Genomic DNA, 15,419 nt, shown 5'->3' with positions numbered 1-15,419 from the left:
CACTGAATAAAAATCCACACTGTGGACAGCAAAGATCGTAATTAGAATTGTTTTGATTTATTTATTGCAGAGTTTTCTGTAATTTATGTTGTGTATTTTTTGAAGAGGAAGTGAGAAAAAGTATTCATGGATGTCTGTGTGACTAGTGCCTTAAAGTTACAATGTAGATTGCAGTGTTCAAAATTCAGATCGAGTCGCTATTGTAGATGTCGCAGTCCTGTAGGCAAAAGACAATGCTCCAGTGCGCTCTGTTCGCACCGTGTATATGCATCATGGCAGGCTCTGCACACACTTTTAGTTGCTTCTTGTATGACAAACTGGGGATCTCAAGTCAACACCACATGGCTGTGGGCCATTGCTGACCGCTGTCTCTGGCCTACACTGCAGAGAGCAGTGTTCCCAATTCAGATCAAGTCGCTATTGCAGATGATGCAGTGTTGATGGCAACAGACATTGCTCCTAGTACAGTCCGCTGGCAGCACGCATCATCGCTGGCTGTGCACACGCTGAATGCTTTTGATGTGGGTATCTGAGTGCACTAGAACTGATGGACTCTCTATGATACAATCTTTTTGTATATTATTTCAGATCTATTGCCTGTGTCTCAGTATACCACAAGGTGTGGTTATTTTACAATATAATTTTTTCAGTATTATTTCACAACTACTGTCCCTACCTTACTGCAGCAGAAACTATTGACACATTTATTATTGAACCTCTGAGTGTGACCCAATGATTACTGTTGTATTTGATGCTAGCAGCAACCTTTCCCTGAGGGCTGGTTTACACTCACCCCACACGACTCCAGCACAGTTGTCACTGGATATGTGACCCTGGTAATAAAAAGGTGTTGATCGCACATGCCCGTACCCACTTCCACAACTAATCTGTGTCATTGTGTTCATTATCTATGCATGATACTGCTCCATTACATTTTTCTGTGGACAGCGCATGCAACCATGTTACCTCTGGCAATGGGGAAAAGTTTGGTTATGTAACTTTTAGGTGCATAGCTATCACAGGTGAAAGGCTACTTTACAGACCATGAATATTGAGGAAAATGATGGTTGCATGTTGTGTGTAGTGTAAGATATGTGTACATTGCAAAAAGTTTTTAAAAATGCTCTACTGCAGAAGAGGTGTGTCTCATCAAATGCTATAGACAGAATGGGTGGCTTTCTCCAACTGCTACAATGGGAAATGTTATAAAGTAATCAAATGTTTTTTTTTTTAAGTCAAATGCCAATCGTGCACCCAGCGCGCAAGGAGACCAGACCCGACATGATTTTGAGGATTTACTATAATATAAGTTCATTACAGGTAGAAATATATAAATGTTTAAAATATTTCAGATAATCGCTTGCTCTCATATACACTTTAAGGTTATTTAGATATAGTTGTGAGACATAAAAATAGAGGGAATGGCATACCTGGCACAACACTATACGTCTATGATGAAATACAGGGTCTGGCAGCGTGCACTCGTCGCATATGCAATACGCAGCGGGCACGACCCTATACGTACATGATGTAACGCGTGGCTTGGTAGTGTGTACCCGTGGCATACCAAAGTAGTAGCTGGCGTGACCTCATACGTATGTGTTGTTATGCGGGACCCAGTGCCACAAACTCTTCGGATACGAATTACGCATCATTTACGAGTTTAGTAATATTGGGGATAGGATTCGGGTACTGATGAAGCTTGGTAGACTACCGTTGAAAAAATTATATACATATATTTTTTTTTAAAGATATAAAACATTACATCATTTTTAAGTTTTAAAATAATTAGAAAAAATATAGGCTTTATAAATATTAAAATATGAAATTAAAATTTAAAAAACCTTTGAAAATCACTGAAAAAACCCTAGGATTTACAGACGTTATAGTTAGGAATTAGCAATTAAAAAAACCTTTGAAATTTACGAAAAAAATAAGTTAGTTGGACATTTGACTCATATAAAACCATAGCAATGTGCCTGTTATAGTTAGTTGAGCTAACTATAACATGCGCGCCCGCAATGTACTGCTAATGACGTCACATATTACATCACTCATGACATGGTCAGTGACATCATTGATGACATCACTGATGACATCTCAAATACCGAGGAGGGCCTAGCTGTTGGGGGTCGACTGTGGAGCAGGTAGCCTGTCCCTGAGGACGTGTGGAAGAGATGGAAACAGGTACTGGTGCTGGTGTGACACTCTATGCTCCCGCTGCCGCTGTGGTGCCCCCATGACCGAAGAGGGGAGGACAAAGCAGAGGGATGGGTGACACAGAGATTGGGCCCAGCCCGTGGGCTGTTGAGGCCCTGTATGAAAGTGACCATGCTGAGTGGCTTACATGCCACTCTGCCGACCCCCCGGCCGAACTTGGGGCATCTGAGGACTTGTGCTGCTTGCCGCGCCACCTCCATCCACCAGCCCTGGGAGTCGGAGCTGGTTCATGTGGAGCGGCAACGCAACTGCTGCTGCTGCTGTACGCCTCTGACCCTGCAGTGCCGGTTAAGAGCGACACTGTATGCCGGCCCTTGCCGCACCTGGGGCCCGCAATGCCAAATCCCCTCCAAAGCAGCAAGACTGGGTGCACTTGCGACCTGGGAACTCCAGGAGCAAATGAGACCTGTCCCTGGAGCCATCCACTACCACCCCCTAGCCGAATACAGCGGCCACACCAAGGGGAGCACCCAGGGCATTGTCATTGGCAGTACAACCGCTAAACTGCTGCTGCTGGATGACTGTTGCCAATGGTGTTTGGCATGCTGTTCCACTCCCCCTACACAATTCCGTTCTGGATGCTGGGTGCATCATTGGACACTGCTGCTGACTATTACCTGTCCCTCTCCTCCTCCCACGACTAGGTGTTCACTGCTGCAACCCCGCTGTAGGTTTCGAGGGGCTCTGACTTCCTGGGAGGGAGCTCGTGAGGGGCCATCTGTGACAGCGCTGCTACCTCCTATTTGGACCCCTCCATCTCGGTGCTGCCAGGAGGGTGATGCTGACGGAACTGAGCACTGTTGGTTGTTGTGAGATCGTGGGGGCCTACATGCGATCACTGGATGGTGGACCCCCTGGCCAGTGAGAGAACGCCCATAACTGTTGAGGGCGACCTTGCGGTGTGTTACCGCTACAACGCATCTTTTACAACGTAATGCTGTTACAACGCAGCTATTACATCGCAAATACCATTACAATGCATGCCATTACAACGCATGGCATTACATAGCAGATGGTATTACAACGCATACCATTACATCGTAAGTATTGGTAAGTATTTAATTTTTTATTTTTTTTATTTAATATGTTATTATTGATTTAATTATTATTAATTATAAAAAAATATTTATTTCGTTTTTAAATATTATAAATTAAATATATTAATTTAAGTATTTTTTAAAATAAGTATGAGTATAGGAGTATATGTTTTGGGGTACTGATGTATATGTTTTGGGGTGTTTGGGTATTTTTAGGTTTTAGGGCAGTGTTTGGGTTTTGGGGTACAGGGGTGTTTTTAGGTTTTAGGGCAGGGTTTGGGTTTTGGGGTACAGGGGTGTTTTTAGGTTTTAGGGTAGGGTTTGGGTTTTGGGGTACAGGGGTGTTTTTAGGTTTTAGGGCAGGGTTTGGGTTTTGGGGTACAGGGGTGTTTTTAGGTTTTAGGGCAGGGTTTGGGTTTTGGGGTACAGGGGTGTTTTTAGGTTTTAGGGCAGGGTTTGGGTTTTGGGGTACAGGGGTGTTTTTAGGTTTTAGGGCAGGGTTTGGGTTTTGGGGTACAGGGGTGTTTTTAGGTTTTAGGGCAGGGTTTGGGTTTTGGGGTACAGGGGTGTTTTTAGGTTTTAGGGCAGGGTTTGGGTTTTGGGGTACAGGGGTGTTTTTAGGTTTTAGGGCAGGGTTTGGGTTTTGGGGTACAGGGGTGTTTTTAGGTTTTAGGGCAGGGTTTGGGTTTTGGGGTACAGGGGTGTTTTTAGGTTTTAGGGCAGGGTTTGGGTTTTGGGGTACAGGGGTGTTTTTAGGTTTTAGGGCAGGGTTTGGGTTTTGGGGTACAGGGGTGTTTTTAGGTTTTAGGGCAGGGTTTGGGTTTTGGGGTACAGGGGTGTTTTTAGGTTTTAGGGTAGGGTTTGGGTTTTGGGGTACAGGGGTGTTTTTAGGTTTTAGGGTAGGGTTTGGGTTTTGGGGTACAGGGGTGTTTTTAGGTTTTAGGGCAGGGTTTGGGTTTTGGGGTACAGGGGTGTTTTTAGGTTTTAGGGCAGGGTTGGGGTTTTGGGGTACAGGGGTATTCCGACTTTAAATAAATTAAATTAATTAAATTAATTTTATTTATTTTAATTAAATTAATAACAATATTTACAAATATTAATTTAATTGTATTAATTTACGATTACAATTAAATTATATTATTTAAAAAAGTTTAATTAATTAAATTCTTTTATTTTTATTAAATATAATTATATTATGTATTATTTATAACTTAATTAAATTATAATTATATTTATTGTAATTAATTGCATTATATTATTTTCTATTTATACATTTTTTATATATCATTAATTATATTATTTTACATATATTAAATTAATATATTATTAATTTAATTGTATTAATAAACGATTATAATTAAATTATATTATTTAAAAATGTTTAATTAATTAAATTCTTTTAATTTTATTAATTATAATTATATTATGTATTAATTATAACTTAATTTAATTATAATTATATTTATTGTAATTAATTACATTATATTATTTTCTATTTATAAATTTTTTATATATCATTAATTATATTATTTTAAATTACTATAATTAAATTAATTACTGTTTTAAAAATGTTATATTATTTTTATTATTTTAAATTAATTTAATTAACTTTATTACATTTTTAAAAAAAAAGATATACTTACCAATACTTACGATGTAATGGTATGCGTTGTAATACCATCTGCTATGTAATGCCATGCGTTGTAATGGCATGCATTGTAATGGTATTTGCGATGTAAAAATCGCGTTGTAACGGAACGCGTTGTAAAACATCGCGTTGTACTGACACCAATCCGACCTTGCCATCCCCGGCAGCGGCGGTTAGCTGCTTCCTTGGGGCCTGCTCTTAGCGCTTCATGAACACACCACAATGGGCTAACCCAGGGCCAAAGGTACAGTTGCTGGTGCTTCAGATACTCAGCAGATCGATGACACTACGCACGCCACGCAGATGCCTAACTGACTGAGTGGTTTGCGAAACAATGGTCCTTGACTATTGATCATGGAACAAGCTTTACATGAAAAGATTTTTTAAATTTTGAAAATGCGAATTAAATCAGCATACTTAGACTCAAGCTAGATGAGGGAGATCAACATCTTATCTGTATTGGCTCTACATTAAATGAAAAAGAGCGAATATCCTGGCATATTAACAATTTCAATAACTTGTTACCACACTCTGAGAATGTACTTCTGAAGAGTTTACATATTTATTTACAATTTTTATAAAACAATAGTAATCAAAAAACGGTGCAAGGACTATTGAGTATAGTCAGTGAAAGAGTAAAGGGTGCTCAAGTGTTTAGAGAAGGAACAGAGGAAATTGAGTGCACAGTTTTGATATTTACAGTGGAACAAAGCGGGCAACCTTCCGCTATTGGTGTGTGCCTGTCCACACACTTGGTTGGGGGGGGGGGTTGGGGGAGGTTGGGGACGTATTGGGTACAGGCACAGTGGTTATAAAAGCGTCGACGTTTCGACCCTGATGCTCATGGGTTGTTCGGACCTCGGCGGCGGGTCTTCCTCAGGACAAGGGTGGGAAGGGGGGGGCGGGGGGTGGAAAGCTGGCTTGGCCGTGGTCCAATAAATGGTCTGGATCGGGTACCTAGAGTATAAAAGTGGGGGTTGCTATTAGGATCTTCATGAGTAAATATTTACAAGAGTGTGGTCTGAGTGTATGCTGCAGGGTACATTACGGATAATGCCGGTCAACTGAGAGTTCGATTCAAGCTTGCAGGGTATGAATCACCTACAGAATATAGAAGATATTGGAACAACATCAGTTCCCATCTCCCAGGGGCAACTGACAATCAATATCAAATCTATAGTAAGGCAAGATGTTAGACTCACCTACTGTCTTGGGAAATAATACACCAAGTGGGTCAATCTGTTCTTGTTTCCAGTACCTGTTGGGGAGGAGCACATGTTCAACCCCCAGTCTTAACTGCGCATTATTATGCAATCAGGGTACATAGTAAAACTTACCAAAGGATGGTTTATAATAGGGCAGTCCTACTGGTGCCCCCACGGGCAATCCGGTGGCTAGGGGAAGATATCGCCTCTGTTTGTTGTTGTTAATGGTTAAATCACCTGGTATAGAGAAAATGACAAAGGGGTGTATCAGAAACCCTCTATTATTAAGTATTTCTCTACTAACGCGCCAAATAGCGTTCTTACTCGTGTACACCCGGTCCGTGGAATGACCGAAGGTGCACCCTCCCTATATATTGTGGGGAGCCTGCTTACCTGCGTACGTGTAATTCCTGGCCCCAGTGATCACAGGCAGCGTCTAGCAGGGACCACAGGCAGCGTCTAGCAAGGACGGCGTCTAGCGCGAGGAGCAGTCGCTTCCACCAGCGGGGAACAGCGGTCTTGCTCAGCTGCTGCTTCCGCGTTTACAACGCGTGTCACATGTGCTGATTCCAGCCAATCGGAACGCAATAGACATAGAGAACGGACCAAACTTGTTCAGGTCCAGTCTAAACGTAAACAAGGGACTGGTTGTTTCTATTCGTCGTGAGCACTCGGGGCAGTTGCTTACCCTTGGAATATTAATGCAAACAAAAGGGGTGCTCAAAACGGGAGGAAGATTCACAGAGAGAGAATACTGTGATATACAGTGCAAAAAAACAGCATGGTACATAAAAAAATAAATAAAAAAAAACAGCATTATGTACCCAGAGTTATGTACCATGCTGTTTTTTATGTACCATGCTGTTTTTTAGGACATTTCAGGATTTTTTCATCATATCCAGTATCAAATGTTTTGTGTATTCTATGTAGAGGATACTGTACTGTATAATGTGTGTTTTATGTATGGTGTATCACACCACTGATTTATTGTATATATTATGGCACCTAAATCACTGTGACCCAGATGGAAACACAAAACTGTTTTGTATTAACATAAGTTGTGATATGTTTCGATTTAATGCACTGTATATCACAGTATTCTCTCTCTGTGAATCTTCCTCCCGTTTTGAGCGCCCCTTTTGTTTGCATTAATATTCCAAGGGTAAGCAACTGCCGCGAGTGCTCACGACGAATAGAAACAACCAGTCCCTTGTTTACGTTTAGACTGGACCTGAACAAGTTTGGTCCGTTCTCTATGTCTATCGCGTTCCGATTGGCTGGAATCAGCACATGTGACACGTGTTGTAAACGCGGAAGCAGCAGCCGAGCAAGACCGCTGTTCCCCGCCGGTGGAAGTGACTGCTCCTCGCGCTAGACGCCGTCCTTGCAAGACGCTGCCTGTGGTCCCTGCTAGACGCTGCCTGTGATCACTGGGGCCAGAAATTACACGTACGCAGGTAAGCAGGCTCCCCACAATATATAGGGAGGGTGCACCTTCGGTCATTCCACGGACCGGGTGTACACGAGTAAGAACGCTATTTGGCGCGTTAGTAGAGAAATACTTAATAATAGAGGGTTTCTGATACACCCCTTTGTCATTTTCTCTATACCAGGTGATTTAACCATTAACAACAACAAACAGAGGCGATATCTTCCCCTAGCCACCGGATTGCCCGTGGGGGCACCGGTAGGACTGCCCTATTATAAACCATCCTTTGGTAAGTTTTACTATGCACCCTGATTGCATGATAATGCGCAGTTAAGACTGGGGGTTGAACATGTGCTCCTCCCCAACAGGTACTGGAAACAAGAACAGATTGACCCACTTGGTGTATTATTTCCCAAGACAGTAGGTGAGTCTAACACCTTGCCTTACTATAGATTTGATATTGATTGTCAGTTGCCCCTGGGAGATGGGAACTGATGTTGTTCCAATATCTTCTATATTCTGTAGGTGATTCATACCCTGCAAGCTTGAATCGAACTCTCAGTTGACCGGCATTATCGGTAATGTACCCTGCAGCATACACTCAGACCACACTCTTGTAAATATTTACTCATGAAGATCCTAATAGCAACCCCCACTTTTATACTCTAGGTACCCTATCCAGACCATTTATTCGACCACGACCAAGCCAGCTTTCCACCCCCCGCCCCCCCCTTCCCACCCTTGTCCTGAGGAAGACCCGCCGCCGAGGTCCGAACAACCCATGAGCATCAGGGTTGAAACGTCGACGCTTTTATAACCACTGTGCCTGTACCCAATACGTCCCCAACCTCCCCCAACCCCCCCCCCCAACCAAGTGTGTGGACAGGCACACACCAATAGCGGAAGGTTGCCCGCTTTGTTCCACTGTAAATATCAAAACTGTGCACTCAATTTCTTCTGTTCCTTCTCTAAACACTTGAGCACCCTTTACTCTTTCACTGACTATACTCAATAGTCCTTGCGCCATTTTTTGATTACTATTGTTTTATAAAAATTGTAAATAAATATGTAAACTCTTCAGAAGTACATTCTCAGAGTGTGGTAACAAGTTATTGAAATTGTTAATATGCCAGGATATTCGCTCTTTTTCATTTAATGTAGAGCCAATACAGATAAGATGTTGATCTCCCTCATCTAGCTTGAGTCTAAGTATGCTGATTTAATTCGCATTTTCAAAATTTAAAAAATCTTTTCATGTAAAGCTTGTTCCATGATCAATAGTCAAGGACCATTGTTTCGCAAACCAATTTATACCCAGGTCCTTTGATTTGATGGGTAATACCCCATTGATTTAACTGACTGAGTGTACCCCCCGGACAAGCCGCACCTTATCCTAAAGGTGGTGCACGACTCACAATAGGCCATTGAGAAACAACTTGGAACTTTGACAAAGGGGTTAAACCTCCTTAAAGCCGATCATGCCAAGCTAGCTGTGATTTTCAAAGATAACAAACTTACTCTGTCTGAGCTGGTGCCACAACACAAGAAACACGTTGCACAGATTGTGCAACTCCCAAAACAGGTTGCAGGACTATAAGAGAGGGCAGACGATCTGGAGGGATGCGCCCGGCACAGCAAAGTCAGTGTAATAGGTCTACCGGAGCGATGAGAGGAAACGGACACTCCTAGATTCATGGAGCAGTGGTTCAGGGACCACTTGTCCCCGGAGGGCCTCTCAGAAGTTTTCTGCATAGAAAGGGTGCACAGAATACCGACAGGTAGACCAGTGCGGGAGCTCGACCCCGGCCCTTGATTGTCAAAGTTCTGAATTTTAGAGATTGAGACATCCTGTTGCAAAAGGCTAGAGAACTGTTCCAAGTACACTACGAGAACCAGCAGATGTCCATGTACCCGGACTACTCTGCTCTAGTCCAAAGCAAACGCTCCCATTACCAAGATGTGAAGAAGAAACTCAGGCCACTGAATGTCAAATATGCACTGCTGTGCCTAGCTAAGCTGAAAGTTATGCACAATCACAAGACACAGTACTTTGAAACTCTTGACGAGGTGAAAGAATGGCTTCACTCTGGTGCTGCAACTAGAGAGATTGTATAGCACTGCGTTGACCAATGGATTACTGCCCCCCTCCACTACACAGGCAATGGTAGTGTCTCTCCCCAAGCCAGGACGGATCTATTGGATGACAGGCCTTTGTCCCTACTCACCACCGAATATAAAATATTGAGTAAGGTACTTGATGGTCTCCTGCAACCTTATTTACATGCGCTAAATTCACCCAGACAAATACAGGTTCAAACTGGCGCAGATCACCTCACTTAACAATCAGGAGACTATATCATGTCATGGCAGCCACCTTCCCAGAGAGAGAGATAGCGCAGGATGTGTTACTGCTAGACCTGGCATCATTGGTGTGAGTCTCCCTCCTGTTTTGACAGATTGCCTTCTCTGTTTTGATATGTTTTTGCTGGATTTATGCTTTGGGCACTGTACCACTGCTAATCAGTGCCACTGTGCTAGTGCTCCGTATGTTAAATTAATGTACTAATTGGTTATTCTATGATTGGGTTATTTGCTTAATCTCTCAGCCCCTAGTACAGTGCATTATGTGTGCCCAGGGCTTGTAAATCAAAAGCTGTTGGTGGGATTACAGCACTGGGTGTAGCACCCACAGAAGCAGCTTGTAAAGTATGTCTCAGGCCTGCCATTGCAAGGCCTGTGTGCAGTCTAGCACCACCATGTTGACTTGGCAAAGTGCACCCACTTGCCAGTCCCTAAACCTTCCCTTTGATTCATATTAATCACCCCTATGGTAGGCCCAAGGGAAGGGTGCATTGTAAGTATAAGGTAGGACAAGATCTGATGTGTGTAGCATGTTCTAATAATGAATTACAACCATTTTAGTTTTTCACTATTGAAGGCTACCTGTTCTCATAGGCCAGAATGGGCAGTTGGATTATTACATCCTTATATTCATAACTGACTCCGAGAATATGGTAGAAATTCGACTTTAGTATGCATGAACTCAGAATAATAAAATAAATATTTTAGTAAAGTTGGTTTTAATATTCTGTGTTTGAAAATACCATTTTTAGAAAGCAGGTATTTTCTTGACTAACTATCCAGGCCTGCCTATGCTGGGTTGTGTATCCCTTGTCTGGGTTTGTGAGTGACAGGGCTGGGGGATTCCAGGAGAAAGACTGGGGCGGCCCGGTGGTGAATAGAGAGATATGCATCTAGATGGGAGGGAGGAGTTGCACCTAGGACCTGAATAGGGCTGGGCCTTCCCTCTACAATGTTGGCTCCACCTCCTGTGGCTTTTCTAATGTCTCTGCCCTGAACTGTGAAAGGAGAAAAGGAATCATGTCAACAGAGTGCTCCAGAGCTGTATCTTCCCTCCCCTGTGCTGTCTCCACCTCCTGTGGGGCGGCTGATGTCTCTGCCCTGCACAGTGAAAGGAAGAAGAGAGTCATGTAAACAAAGTGTTCAGGAACTGGTTTGGATTAGACAGAGGCCTCTCTACCTCCAGAGAACAAAGGATTTTGGGGTATATATATTGGGACCCTGATCCCAGGAAATTAGATGACTTCTTGACAAGAAACCTTTCTGCCGAGGAGAAGAACCAAGGAAGCTGCAGGAGTTTGGACTGCCCCTCTGCCAGTGTGCTGTTTGCTGGTTTGGCCTGCAGTGGTTTCTTTATTGCCAAGGGAAAGGAGAAGGAACTTAGTAAGGACTTTCATCTATAGAATATTCTCCAAGGGCTTGAACTGTGTTTGCCTCCTGCTGAAGTCTCAGGAACAAAAGACTTCACCTCCAGCTCCCCCTGATTTTCCTTGCTGGTAATTCTGACTCCAGACACTTGCATGCCTGCTGCCTACAAGAAAGGAACCCCTTGTATGGAACTGCACGATCTCTGCAAACTGCCTAGAAGAAAGGAACCCCTGAAGGCACTGCAGAGGCTGCCTATAAGAAAGGAATCTGTTTAAGCTGCTAAACGAACCCCGCTGGCTGCCTATAAGGAAGGAACCCCTTGAAGGCACTCCACAAACCCCACAGGCTACCTACGAGAAAAGAATCCCTCGAATACACTCCACGAACCCCGCTGGCAGCCTATAAGAAAGGAACCCCTTTGAGGCACTCCTCGAACCCCGCTCGCTGCCTTTAAGAATGGAAGCCCTCGAAGGCACTCCACGATCCCCACTGGTTGCGTATAAAAAAGGAATACCTTGAAGACACTGCATGAACCCGACTGGCTGCCTTTAAGAAAGGAACCCCTGAAGTCACTTCAAGAACACCGATGGCTGCCTATAAGAAAGGACCCCCCGTTAAAAAAGGCACTCCACGAACCCTGCTGGCTGCCTATAAGAAAGGAACCCCTCGAAGGCCCTCCATAAACCCCACAGGCTGCCAATAAGAAAAGAACCACTGAAGGTTCTCCACGAACCCCGCTGGCTGCCTATAAGAAAGGATCCCCTGAAGGCACTGCAAGAACCCCGCTGGCTGCTTATCAAAAAGGAACGCCTAAAGGCGCTCCAAGAACCCCGCAGGCTGCCTACAAGAAAGGAATCCCTCAAAGGCACTGTACAAACCCTGCAGGCCGCCTATAAGAAAGGAACCCCTTTAAGGTGCTCAATGAACTCCGCTGGCTGCCTATGAGAAAGGAACCCTTGAATGCACTACATGAACCCCACTGGCTGCCTATAAGAAAGAAGCCCCTTGAAGGCACTCCACGAACCCTGCTTCCAGCCTATAAGAAAGAATCCCCTTTAAGGCACTCCAGGAACCCTGCTGGCTGCCTATATAAAAGGAAGCCCTCGAAGGAACTGCGCGAACCCCGAAGGCTGCCTATAGGAAAGGAACTACTGAAGGTGCTCCAAGAACCCCGCAGGATACCTATGAGAAAGGAACCGCTTTAAGGCACTCCACAAACCCCACGGGCTGCCTATAAGAAAGGAACCCTTCGAAGGCACTGCACAAACCCCGCTCGCTGCCTATAAGAAAGGAACCCCTCAAAGGCACTGCACAAACCCCTCTAGCTGCCTATAAGAAAGAAACCCATGAAGGCAATGCAGGAAGAATGCTGGCTGCCTAAAAGAAACGAACCCCTTTAAGGCGCTCCATGAACCACGCTGGATACCTATAGGAAAGGAACCTTTAAAGGCGCTCCACGAACCCCGCTGGCTGCCTATAAGAAAGGAACACCTGAAGGTGCTCCAAGAACCACGCTGGCTCTCTATAAGAAAGAAACCCCTTTAAGGCACTGCATGAACACTGCTGGCTGCCTATAAGAAAGGAATCCCTGAAGGTGCTCCAAGAACCACGCTGGCTGCCTATAAGAAAGGAACCCCTTTAAGGCACTCCACGAACCCCACTTGCTGCCTATGAAAAACGAACCCCTCAAAGGCACTGCAAGATCCCCACAGGCTACCTATAGGAAAGGAACCCCTTTAAGGCACTCCACACACCCCACTGGCTGCCTGTAAGAAAGGAACCCCTAGAAGGCACTGCACAAACCCCTCTGGCTGCCTATAAGAATGGAACCCCTGAAGGTGCTCGAAAAAACCCCACAAGTTGCCTACAAGAAAGGAACCCCTCAAAGGCACTGCACGATCCCTGCAAACTACCTATAAGAAAGGAACCCCAGAAGGCACTGCACGAACTCCACAGGCTGCCTTTTAAGAAAAGAACCCATTTAAGCTGCTAAACAAACCCCGCTGGCTGCCTATAAGGAAGGAGCCCCTTGAAGGCACTCCACGAACCCCACAGGCTGCCTACAAGAAAGGAATCCCTCGAAGGCACTTCACGAACCCTGCTGGGTGCCTATAAGAAAGGAACACCTCAAAGGCACTCTACAAACTCTGCAGTCTGCCTATTAGAAAGGAACCCCTTTGAGGTACTCCTCGAACCCTGCTGGCTGCCTATAAGAATGGAAGCCCTCGAAGGCACTGCGGAAACCATGCAGGCTGCCTATTTTGCACTTTTTCACAAATGTTTTCACTTTCACGTCCCTAGGTCAGGGAGGGCCTTAGCATGCCCATACCGCCGGGGTATAGTCTACGATAGGTTGTGACGAATGCCAGGTAAATTAACGCCTACATTGGCAGAAACATGTTGACCACCACTTAAGTCTATGGGAAACAACCAAACAATCCAATTGGCTTAGTTTCCAACACATTGTTTTTAAACATGTCCAATTGATCAATTAAAAAACTACTTTTTGATACTTTTTTAATCCCTCACAGGCACTCCACGAACCCCGCTGTCTGCCTATATGAAAGGAACCCCTTTAACGTGCTCAATAATCCCAGCTGTGTGCCTATAAGAAAGGAACCTGTGAAGGCACTCAAAAGAACCCCGCAGCCTGCCTAAAAGAAAGGAACCCCTCGAAGGCATTGCACGAAACCCGCACGCTGCCTATAAGAAAGGAACCCCTCGAAGGCACTCCACAAACACCGCTGTCTGCCTATAAGAAAGGAACTCCTTTAAGGTGCTAAATGAACCCAGCTGGGTGCCTATAAGAAATGAGGCCCTTGAAAGAACCCCGCAAACTGCCTACAAAAAAAGGAGCCCCTGAAAGGCACTCCACGATCCCTGCAAGCTGCCTATAAGAAAGGAACCCCTGAAGGCGATGCACGATCCCCACAGGAACCCCTTTAAGCTGCTCAATGAACCCCGCTGGCTGCCTATAAGGAAGGAGCCCCTTAAAGGCACTCCATGTACCCCAGGCTGCCTATAGGAAAGGAACCCCTCGAAGGCACTCCACGAACCCCGCTGTCTGCCTATAAGAAAGGAACCCCTAAAGGCGCTCCAAGAACCCAGCTGGCTGCCTATATGAAAAGAACACCTTGAAGGCACTCCACGAACCCCCCTGTCTGCCTATATGAAAGGAACTCCAAGGAGGCACTCCACAAACCCAGATGGCTGCCTATATGATAGGAACCCCTGAAGGTGCATAAAGAACCTCGCTGGCTGCCTATCACAAAGGAACCTCTGAAGGCGCTCCAAGAACTCCGCTGGCTGCCTACAAGAAAGGAAATCCTCAGAGGCGCTGCATGAAGCCGGCCGTACTGACGCTCTCAGTAGCGGCGCTCCCCAGGCTCCCTGCTCTGATCCTGGCATCGGTTGGCTCCCTGATTAACTCCTGACATCGCTAGGCTGCTCATTTGATAAGTATTGTTTTGCTGACTGCCGTGCATGTTCGCGCTATTGTGTGCGACTAGCCCTGCCAATTTGCATATTTATTTATATTAGCTGCGCTCGCCGTGTTGCTCGTGGCCATAAGTGTGTGATTTGAAATAATATTTGAAGCGCTTGTCAGAATTGAGATTTGGAGATTTGCAGCGCTTTACCGATTAGATGCAGAAGCTGCTTGATTGTAACCCAGCCTCTCTGCAGTCTCGTTTTCTGGGACTGTTACGGCCATTTTGTTGTTGTTTTGCCCTGCAGACCCTCCCCTTCACCTCGCACCCGCCTCCTAGCTGACCCTCCCTCGCCCCTCCCCCTCCACTATCCGCATATGACAGACACGCGCAGCGGTCGCGCCCCATGCACGCCGAAGGTGCGCCAAAGGTAAGCCCGTCTACGCCCGTCCACGCCTGAACCGCGCCCAGCGCCAGACCCCCTGGTCCCCGCAAAGCGCACTCCTCCAGCATACCATATGACGCCGCCTCCCTCCTAGCCCTTAACCCCGGACGCACTCCTCTATGCTGCGTAGCTGCCCCAGGTCACACCCATGAACCCTTCGCTTGCCACTCCTGCAAATTTGCCTGCATCAAGACCCATACCACATCCACTAACCCCAAACACAGCTCCGACCCTAACCACTTGAAGTGCATCCTGCTGAACACCCGCTCGGTCCACAG

The sequence above is a fragment of the Lissotriton vulgaris genome, chromosome 3_1 (genome assembly GCF_964263255.1).
Source record: "Lissotriton vulgaris chromosome 3_1, aLisVul1.2, whole genome shotgun sequence".
In the NCBI taxonomy this organism is placed as follows: Eukaryota; Metazoa; Chordata; class Amphibia; order Caudata; family Salamandridae; genus Lissotriton; species Lissotriton vulgaris.
This window is presented reverse-complemented; position numbering follows the sequence as displayed.